At 37.2% G+C, this 10,256-nt stretch overlaps 1 long non-coding RNA gene across 1 annotated transcript; it reads right to left on the bottom strand.

Annotated features, from left to right (window-relative positions):
* Window positions 1–6,820: 6,820 nt before the first annotated feature.
* On the bottom strand, window positions 6,821–10,256 carry LOC143219507 (uncharacterized). The gene is made up of 4 exons (XR_013011365.1): window positions 10,097–10,256; window positions 9,497–9,719; window positions 9,119–9,432; window positions 6,821–9,036 (listed from the first exon to the last, which is right to left on the bottom strand). It is a non-coding gene; the product is annotated as an uncharacterized LOC143219507 (long non-coding RNA).

The following is a 10,256-nucleotide window of genomic DNA, read 5'->3' as shown; positions in this document are numbered from 1 at the left end:
CCCTTAGGAGTTAATAGCCGTAATAACCATAAAGACATTAAAGACCAAATCGGTCTAACCAGATTCCTTGGGGTTACCGTGCGCTCGCTACCCCCGCCATATAAAAGATTCTGTAGACTTTTTCAAATACAGTGATATCCAATATTAATACAGTATGATTGTTTAAACATGTTTAAACAACGGTTTTGGAAACAGCGGGACAAACGATTTTTTCGAATCCATATTTATTAAGCTTAAGATTTTTAAAACTAAGAAAATGAAAAAACACTATCCGATTACCCGAAATGTCATCGAAAACGGTCAACACATAAACCAGATATACATAGTAGGCATTGAAAGATGTAAAGAGAAGAATCTTTGAATTTTTCTGCTCACGATTGATCTAAATCGCAGTTTCTTATAATTGTTTTAATTTTTAATTGTTTTCGAGTATCCATATTTCCATGCGAAATAGAACTACTGTTTCGGATTTTGTTCAAATTTGGATATGTTGCAGTCTTTAGTGAAATATGAGAAAACGTATCTCAAACAATTCCTTGAAGTCTTGAAAATTGTTGGTTTTACGGACGTGTAATATGAGGTGTCACAAGTTTTTCCTTAAATTATAACGGCCAAACTAACTGTTTACCCCGACACGAGCACTTCGTTTAAAATCAGGTATGAAGGGTCGGATCAGTCCGGTAGTGGAGAAAGTGTAAGTGGGTGAATTAAAACCACTGGTTTAAACAGGGAAGCCGGGTTTCTGCGACTTCAAGATCACTTTTAATAATAATTTTAAACACGCGGTACAAATAACTGACAATTGAGATGTCGTTTCGGAGGAACAGAGATCTCTCTCAGTCATCAATCTCGACTGTTGCGGATCGGGGTCCTCGCGTAATACGCGGGCATCCCCACCATACTCTCATACTGGGGAGCTCGTTAGAAATCGTTCAAATTGAACGCGAACGGTAAAGACAATAACACGGGACGAGACGGTAGCACAATGCTTTGAACGTATTTACAATCGTGTGTCAAACACTAACAAAACGATGAAAATTAGTTTTTGGTGCTCATATACAGGGTGCTCGACATAATAAAAAGAGACACCTAGCACATATTTTTAAATTTCTTATATTTAAAGGTGGAAAGTGTACACTCCGTTATGAATAAAACCACTAGAAACGGTCCTAATTCCGTCGAGTTTAGGCTTTTCTTAATCGGCAGAACGCCACGAATTGGCTCGTGTGACTTTCGTGAGGGCAGCACGGAAAATAATTAAGTTCAGCATTCGCTCCTTAGCGGTTTCATGCCGAGCTACCTGGCTGGCCGGGGGATTGTCGGGCCGTGTTTATTGCACTACTATTGTGTTCTGGGCTCAGGCCTCAGGGCTCGACCCTCGGGCGTCGGTCGTGTTCATTGTAGCCTCGAGTTGGCCGAAAGTATTCATGGATTTATTCATTTTCGAGAAAATAGAATAAAAATAAAATCACTAACCAGTGTTGGGCAAAAATTCAATCGACGATTGACGACTAAATTTCTACTTCAATCGTTAATCGCGATTAACAATTAATATCCTCGTTTAGTCGTTAATTGTGGTTAACGAATAAATACCGATTGATCGTTATATTTGCGGATAAGATTAAATACTTATTAATCGTTAATTGCGGATAACGATTAAATTTCTACTTTAGTCGTTAATCGCGACTAACGATTATCAATCGTCAATCGGATGACCGATTAAATGCCCAACTCATCTGTCACCAACTCCTCAAATCACTCGCCGATGTCGAGCCGCTCTCGAGCCGCCCGATGTGTAACGGATAGACTTGGGATCTGTATGCATTTATAGCAAAATTGAGCAGATGAAATTGATAATTGTTGGAAAATTTTTAAAATTGAAAATGTCAATATATGATTTCTCCTTTATTAAAATCATTAAGGAAAGGGATGACATTCTTTTGAGTTTCTATTTCTTGTAATCAACGCTGACATTTTTTATTTTGCATAAAGACCCGCTGTCTATCCGTAACACATCGGGCGGGTGGCCCGAACGTGGTCGACCTCGTCGGGCGCGTTCGGACAGAAGCGGACAATAATAACTCGCTCTCTTTTGTGGCAGCTAATTTCCTACATTTGCCACAAGATGGACAGATAGTCAAAGAAAGACCTTTCTCGCTGCTACCTGATCCGTCACCGATCTCTATATATACAGTCTTAAACCACCTTCCGATATCGCAGCGTCTCGGGCAGGGCCCGCCTTACTGATGAGTCCTCTAGCGGTTCAGGACTGGTCGGTCAGAGCTGTGACACACCTTTTTTGGCCATTCCGTCGCGATCCAGGCGGCGACCCTTGCAGCGACCCGTGCAGCTATTGGGTCGCTGCAAGGGTCGCTGCAAGGGTCGCTGCACGGGTCGCCGCAAGTTTCTGTGTTAAAGTCGAATAACTTTCGATAGAAAAGAGATAGAACGATGAATTTTTTTTTAAATTAAAGCTCTAACTTTGCAGAATATGCGGAAAGTAGGGAAATGATGGTACGAACGTTTTTTAACCTTGACAAAATTCGTTAAACCTGCACAATTTCAATAAAACTTTTTTGCAACATGCTGTACATCATTTCCCGTACATTCTTCCACGCTTATTTCAAATCTGGTCTCAGAATTTGTCTACCACCTCAGGATTTTCCAAAAAATCGAATTTTTTGTCAACGAAACATCATGAAATCATATTTTCGTTGAAATCCGATTGAGCTACACTTTTTTTTTTGGTGGTTTTATTAGGAAAGGATTGGGCTATTGCAAAATTATTTTTTTAACCTCGACCATCAACTGTATGGAGTCGAAAAATTTAAACTAATTCGTTTTTTACGTCTTTTTCGATGAGCCGTCACACAGTGGTCTGGATTGGAAAATCGTGTGCCTTTCTGCCCAAAAACGAACTTTCTCGTATCGATATCTATAAACATTGCTTCCCAAATGTTCACAGACCTCGGAAATGAAGAAAATAGTACAATTTAATAAATATAATAGTTGCAATAAACATTGAAAATAGGACATTTTAAGAGGAGGATTTTTCACGAGAAAAATTGCTTCTCTGTGATGCGGTGCCCTGACGTTCCTATTTAATATTATCTCTCGCTTTTTTTTTATATTGAAGAGCAGACTTTTGTGATAAAAATCATATCTTTCTATTATTTATTAACGTAAATACTCTATTTATATAATAATGCTCAATGCCGTAAGAAAAATTTGTGAAGTCCTTTCCATTTAAGATGGTATATCTTTAAAGTTTAGCCGAGTTTAGCTTTCTAATTAATTGGAATATTTTTAGTACACCTTCCTTCTAAATAATCATGAAAAAATTAATTCCGCCCCTCTCCGCCCGCTCAAATTATTATTGTTTAAAGCCATTAAAGTTGGTAATAGAATGTTTGCGAGGTATATTGTTGGTACAAATTATTATCAGATGACTTCACATAGCGAAAAATGTAAGATTTTAGTGTTAAATATTGCATCCGAGGTAATTCTTTAGTATTAAAATATAATAGAAGTTTTTCAATTCTGTTTCGTTCTGATATTTCGCTCACCTCTAGTAAAATAAAGATATAAGGTAGTAGGCTCGTTTCGTTTTTTAATCATTATAAATTATTATATAAAATATCTTTGACACGCTTGTAATGCGTTTTTACCTTTACGGTAATTTTTTTTGTGTATGTTGATTGCAACAAGACTTCTCAAATTTATATTTTACGTATTCCATAAAACGTTACACATGTGTGAAACATAAATATAAAAAATACATATTTAGACAGTAAAAAATAGTATGTACGATTATATTCCAAAAATTTTTTTTTAAATCAAAAATATCAATGAAAATTTATAAAAAATTATTGTTTAACAAATGCAAAAAATATTTAATTACCTATAGTTAAAAATGACTATTTTTTAAATATTTTTAGTGAAAATTTCATTGCAGTATCTCTACTGGTTCAAAAGTTATAACAAAATGGCACACGATTTTCCAATCCAGACCACTGTGCGTCAGTGATTTAAATTTTGAACAAAATATGTTTATATTCCTTGGAGTTTCCACTGTAAAATGAGCCCTTCAAAAGAAATGGAGGTATAAAAATTGGCGTCACAAGGAGCTGGCAACGGACGCTGTATACGACTAAATAACCCCATTTACACCTCGAGAATAATATTAGCAACCAGTCTTCACCAACGATGCCTTTTTAAGTGAAAGGTAACAACCCTGGAACAGACATTTTCTAACGTAAGGATCGACAGCGTCGGTCCTGAAATTACATATTTCATTCACGTAGTGAAAAAACATTTTAGATTTGTCTATGTCCAACAAGTGATCCAATACACTGCCTCGTAAGTACGAGCGATAGCGGAACAGCAGTGGGTTAGGATACGATACCGTTACCGCCCACTACATACTACGCAATTGTAGGGGATGGCGGCAAGACGCCAACACGCATGGATTCGAACTGGTGACATTGTACTTGGTGTAAGCCTGAGAAGAAGGTTCCCAGGCAGGATTACGGTGACGTGTCTAGGTGCGAATGCGCGGACGATTGGATCAGAGTGGAGGAGGCAGAACTCGTTTCACATGCATTTTCGGCTGTATTGAAATACTTATTACAGCGGTCACACATACTACGCAGCGTGCGCCATCGAAGTCAACACATTGAGACTACGGGCGCGCGGCTGGGGTCGGGCTAGGCAGACCACGGGCGCGCGGCTGGGGTCGGGCTAGGCAGACCCAGGCAGACCCAACCCGGTAGACTCGATTTCTTTCAGTGCCGTTCCCGGGGCTGTTCTCTACAGGGAGATTTATGACAGGTCATTACTATTGAGCTGGAAGTCGACACTTCCTCGACCAACACGTTTTGACTGTAATTTTCAAATCACTCGACGAAGTCGAGCCACTCTCGGGCCGCTTGATATGTCACGAATAGACTGCGGATCTTTATGCATTTATAGCAAACTTGAGTAGATGAAATTGATAGTTGTTGGAAAATTTTTTAAATTGAAGATGTCAATATATGATTTCTCCTCTATTAAAATCATTAAGGGAAGAGATGACATTCAATTTAGTTTCTATTTCCTGTAATCGACGCTGACATTTTTTATTTTGCATAAAGATACGCAGTCTATCCGTGACACACTATCAGGTGGCCCGGTGGCCCGAGAGTGGCTCGACTTCGTCGAGCGCGTTCAGACGTCAGACAGAAGCGGTCAAGTTCGTGCGAACGCAGAATTGAATCTCGAGTAGCGCGAAAACTCGCTCGCCCGAACTTGTCCGATTCTTTCCGAACCCGCCCGACGAGATCGAGACACTCCCGGGCAGCTCGAAACCCCTTGGCAGCCCGATGCACTCGGGTAGCTTGAAACGCGCTCGAGTCGAAAATTATAAATTTCAACACTCTACACCTACCGAACCTTAAAAGTAACTGGTAAATGTTTCTTTGTATGAAAGTGATGAGATTGATTTTATTTAGACTTTATGCAGCTCTCCTTGTAATATGTTAATGTATTAGCTCGTTCGGAAAGTCATTTCGTTTTCTCCTTTGCTGAAGAAACAATTCAATTCAATTTGATTTCTATTTCTTGCAATCGATATAGTAAATTTTTATTTTGCAGAAAGATCCGCAGTCTATCCGTGACACACCATCGGGTGGCCCGGTGGCCCGAGAGTGGCTCGCCTTCGTCGAGCGCGTTCAGACGTCAGACAGAAGCGGACAAGTTCGTACGAACGCAGAATTGAATCTCGAGTAGCGCGAAAACTCGCTCGCCCGAACTTGTCCGATTCTTTCCGAACCCGCCCGACGAGATCGAGACACTCCCGGGCAGCCCGATGCACTCGGGTAGCTGGAAACGCGCTCGAGCCGAAAATTATAAATTAAGTTTCTTTTCCCTTCTACGACACATTTTTTTTGCACGAAGACGTTTCAACCCTCTACACCTACCGAACCTTAAAAGTAACTGGTAAATGTTTCTTTGTATGAAAATGATGAGATTGATTTTATTTAGACTTTATGCAGCTCTCCTATTGTAATATGTTAATGTATTAGCTCGTTCGGAAAGTCATTTCGTTTTCTCCTTTGCTGAAGAAATAACATTCAATTTGATTTCTATTTCTTGCAATCGATGTAGTCAATTTCTACTTTGCAGAAAGATTCGCAGTCTAGTAATGACAAACGGAAGCATTACCATCCCTACACGATAAACGAAATTACTTTCCGAACGACCTGATAGTATGTAGTATGTAATTTAAATAAAAATATTAATTTTGTCAGTAAAAAGAAAGACTGCTGCTGCTACACATTTGTATAATAGACATTTACTTTAGCGACATCTACCACATAGCACGTCCTACATTAATGCGACCTGGCGCGACCGTGTTGCCCTCTTACGGCGAGGCAAAATCGAGCCCCGTTCTCCGTGCAGTGGCGCGGCAGCAGGGATCCAAAACGCGACATAGCTGCGGCGCAGTACAGCTGCAGAACGGAGCAGTTGGTTGTCTGGGTATGTACTAATACGTCCTGGACTAGACTCTACCAGCATTTTTGGCGGAAGAAAAGTCACAGCATATCTTAGTGACGACACGATGACCTAAAACAATTTTCCAAGAGAATTAATGTACGTAATTATTATATTATGTATATAAATACCCAACCAGCACAGATACAGCTCAAAGATAGCAGAAAGATGTCTGCCGCTAGACATTCAAATGTCTGAAAGATGTCTGCGAATGTCTCCGGAAAGTCTCTACAAGGGCTCCGGAAGGTCGTTTGTTACAAAGTTGCCTGTCTTAAAGTGGTCTTGAGAATGACTGTTAGTCGTGTTTCAGGCATTGTAGAGACATGTTCCACGACTCTGTCGGGCATCTTTTAGGCGACTTTCAGAAGTCTCTTGAGCTTGTTAGAGAGACGTATTTATGCGAAAAGGGAGTGGGAGGGAAAAATCAATTTACGATAATAGTTTAAAGTAAACGAACAAATAGTTTATTATAATAATATATGTACTATTTATAAAATAAAAAAATATATAAAATAATATATATAAAACATTAAAATTAATATATTAAATTCTAATATATATTAGAAATAAAGTATTAAAATTAAAATACAATATCACGCACTTAAAACATTAAAATTAATATACTTAAATTAAAATATAAAAATTGAAATGAAATATACAGTTGAAACATCAGAATCAGTATACAGGGTGGTCCACGCAACTTGCACACCAATAAATAACTTCCAAAGTATGCGTAAAATAAAATACTACATTCAGAATAAAATATCACGCACTTAAAACATTAGAATTAATATATTAGAAATAAAGTATTAAAATTAAAATACAATATCACGCACTTAAAACATTAAAATTAATACACTTAAATTAAAATATAAAAATTGAATAAAATATACAGTTGGAACATCAGAATCAGTATACAGGGTGGTCCACGCAACTTGCACACCTATAATAACTTCCAAAGTATGCGTTGCACGAAAAAGTTTTGTATACAGAAGTTGCATGGTCTGAAGGGGTACATTATGTAGTGTATTATTTTTTTACAGGTGGACGCGTAAAGGACATGTGAAGGTCAACTTAATTTTTTTAAATGGAATGAGGTATTTTTTAATACATCAATGATGCAGCTGGACCTATGTATGTCGAAAAGTTAATAGTTCAGGAGATATTTCAATTTAAATAACTCTAAAATACCATTACTGTCGTACTAAGACGTTACATAAGTAAGTAAACATTAACGTCTTAGTACGACAGTAATGGTATTTTAGAGTTATTTAAATTGAAATATCCCCTGAACTACTAATTTTTCGACATACATAGGTTAGTACTTTTTTATAATGAATGTCCAGCTGCATAATTGATGTATTAAAAAATACCTCATTCCATTTAAAAAAATTAAGTTGACCTTTTCATGTCCTTTACGCGTCCATCTACAAAAAAGCTACTAACATCTGATTAATGCTTATTCAGGGGGCCTGTTTCTGGCGCCTCACCCTGTATACTAAAATTAAAAAATATAAAAATTAAAATAAAATATAAAAGTGAAAATAAAATATTACTGATAATGTCTGTAGTTGTAAGGAACAACGCCGCATGTCACAATTTCAAAAATTCGAGTTTATGCATTCATTGAGCTTTAGACTTTAGAGTATAGAATTTACAGTAGCGGACAAAAGTTTAAGACCGCTCTAAAGAAGACGATAACTTTTTTAATATTGTACTATACGATTTGAACTTTTTTGGGAAGCTAGAGCAATTAGTTTACTAAAGGATGTGAAAAGAAATTTTTTCAAAAATTGCAATTGATCGGAATTGTTGAAAAATAACTAAAAGTTGATTTTTTAATTATTTTATGTGGGCCTATATTGAAAATTTAAAAAACACGTTTTGTGTAGATCTGTGTCAATCAAACATATCCTGAAAATTTCGTAAAAATCGGTCGACGTTGCAATGAGCTACAAACGTTTAAAGATGGTAGAAATTGCAGATTTTCACGATTTATTGCCGAAAATCTGCAATTTTTACCATCTTTAAACGTTTGTAGCTCATTGCAACGTCGACCGATTTTGACGAAATTTTCAGGATATGTTTAAATAAACAATCAACTTTTAGTATTTTTTCAACAATTCCGATCAATTGCAATTTTTGAAAAAATTTCTTTTCGCGTCCTTTAGTAAACTAATTGCTCTAGTTTCCCAAAAAAGTTCAAATCGTATAGTAAAATATTAAAAAAGTTATAGTCTTCCTTAGAGCGGTCTTACACTTTTGTCCGCTACTGTACATATTTACCAGAAAAAAAGTCATGGAAACACGTTTGGAAAGCTCAGACAACAATGCAATTTAACCAACCTCCTATGTCAAAGTATTAGCGATCGAAAGTGAAAGTATATGTGACATGCGGCATTCTTCCTGATAACCACAGATATATTGAAATTAAAATCACTTGGTCACACTCGCTTTGTTCATGTTTCTTGCAGCTGCCGTCCACTTTGGCTTTCTCCGCTGCACCTTGAATAAGAATATCTTTGTTTATTAATTTGCACATGAATAATCATTATAATAATAATATTAAAATAAGGGTGATAATTACATATAACAAGGCTGGCCGTTCGATAATTTGCAAACGGTTTTTTGCCCTTTCGGCCCAATCAGCTATAGCAGACCGCCATGCCAGCACGTCAGTCATAATGATACCTAGACTTTCCTGGCGAAGTTGTAGCTGTTGTGCCCCCCGTATTGTGCACTTCTGCTGCCTAAAATAAAAAATTATTATGTAGCATATCACATTCTGCTAATTTAATGAAAATGAAAGATAAATGTCAGTATAATTTTAAGTGTATTTATTAAACAAGTCGCTGGTCTCTTCGGCCTCCTTTGCTTTTCTTCTAGCCTTCGTGTAGTCGTCTAGAAGCATTATATAATTATTAATTTAATTGTACATGTATGGTGTGTAACTACTTTAACTTACCAAAGGTACTGTTTTTGAAGATCTTTACAGAAAAGTACTCCCACGAAGGTTGAGGCAGTTCACATTGTTGGATTGCGTTGCTCAATTTTGATTTGTGTACCGGTGGCCAATAACATTTGTCGCCTTCCAGCCAACTATTTGGCACTGCTTCTACCGTTCCGTCCGCCAAAAATTGGACAACGGTCCATGTATTTGTAGGCATCTCCATTTGTGTGTATATATTCTAAGAATTGAAAAGTATGGTAAAATTTAGAGACTAATTTAAACATATATGTAATTACGACGTAAATATAATTAATTAGAGAATATATTTAGAAAAATAGCAAATAGAATGAAGGAATGGAAATATGACCAATTTTTGTTCATTTTTTGACTTCACACTTATTTACACATTAGGGCGGTAGACTCGTTTCCAGGATTGCAATCAATTGCAATCCCGCACCCTTGCAATCCTGGAAAAAGCAGTCTACCCCCTTACAATACCGAAAGTAAATACTTTCTTTGACTTTCTTGCCAACCCAATAGTAAACTTCGAATATAGCGGAAGGGCATCAGCAAAAAACACTAACGGTAACAAATAACAGCAATGGAAGTACTTACTTTTGTAAATATACACTCGTCGGATAAATTATCACTATTACAATACACTAATACAATTAGACACTTCTCTAAACCGACCAGGGGGTGTCGACCATGTGCGCCGGACCAGAAATAGTAACTTCAACAGCGCCACTCGGGGTGAACTACGAAGACAGAGAAG

This window comes from Lasioglossum baleicum, unplaced genomic scaffold (assembly GCF_051020765.1).
Source record: "Lasioglossum baleicum unplaced genomic scaffold, iyLasBale1 scaffold0034, whole genome shotgun sequence".
NCBI lineage: Eukaryota > Metazoa > Arthropoda > Insecta > Hymenoptera > Halictidae > Lasioglossum > Lasioglossum baleicum.
This window is presented reverse-complemented; position numbering and strand designations above follow the sequence as displayed.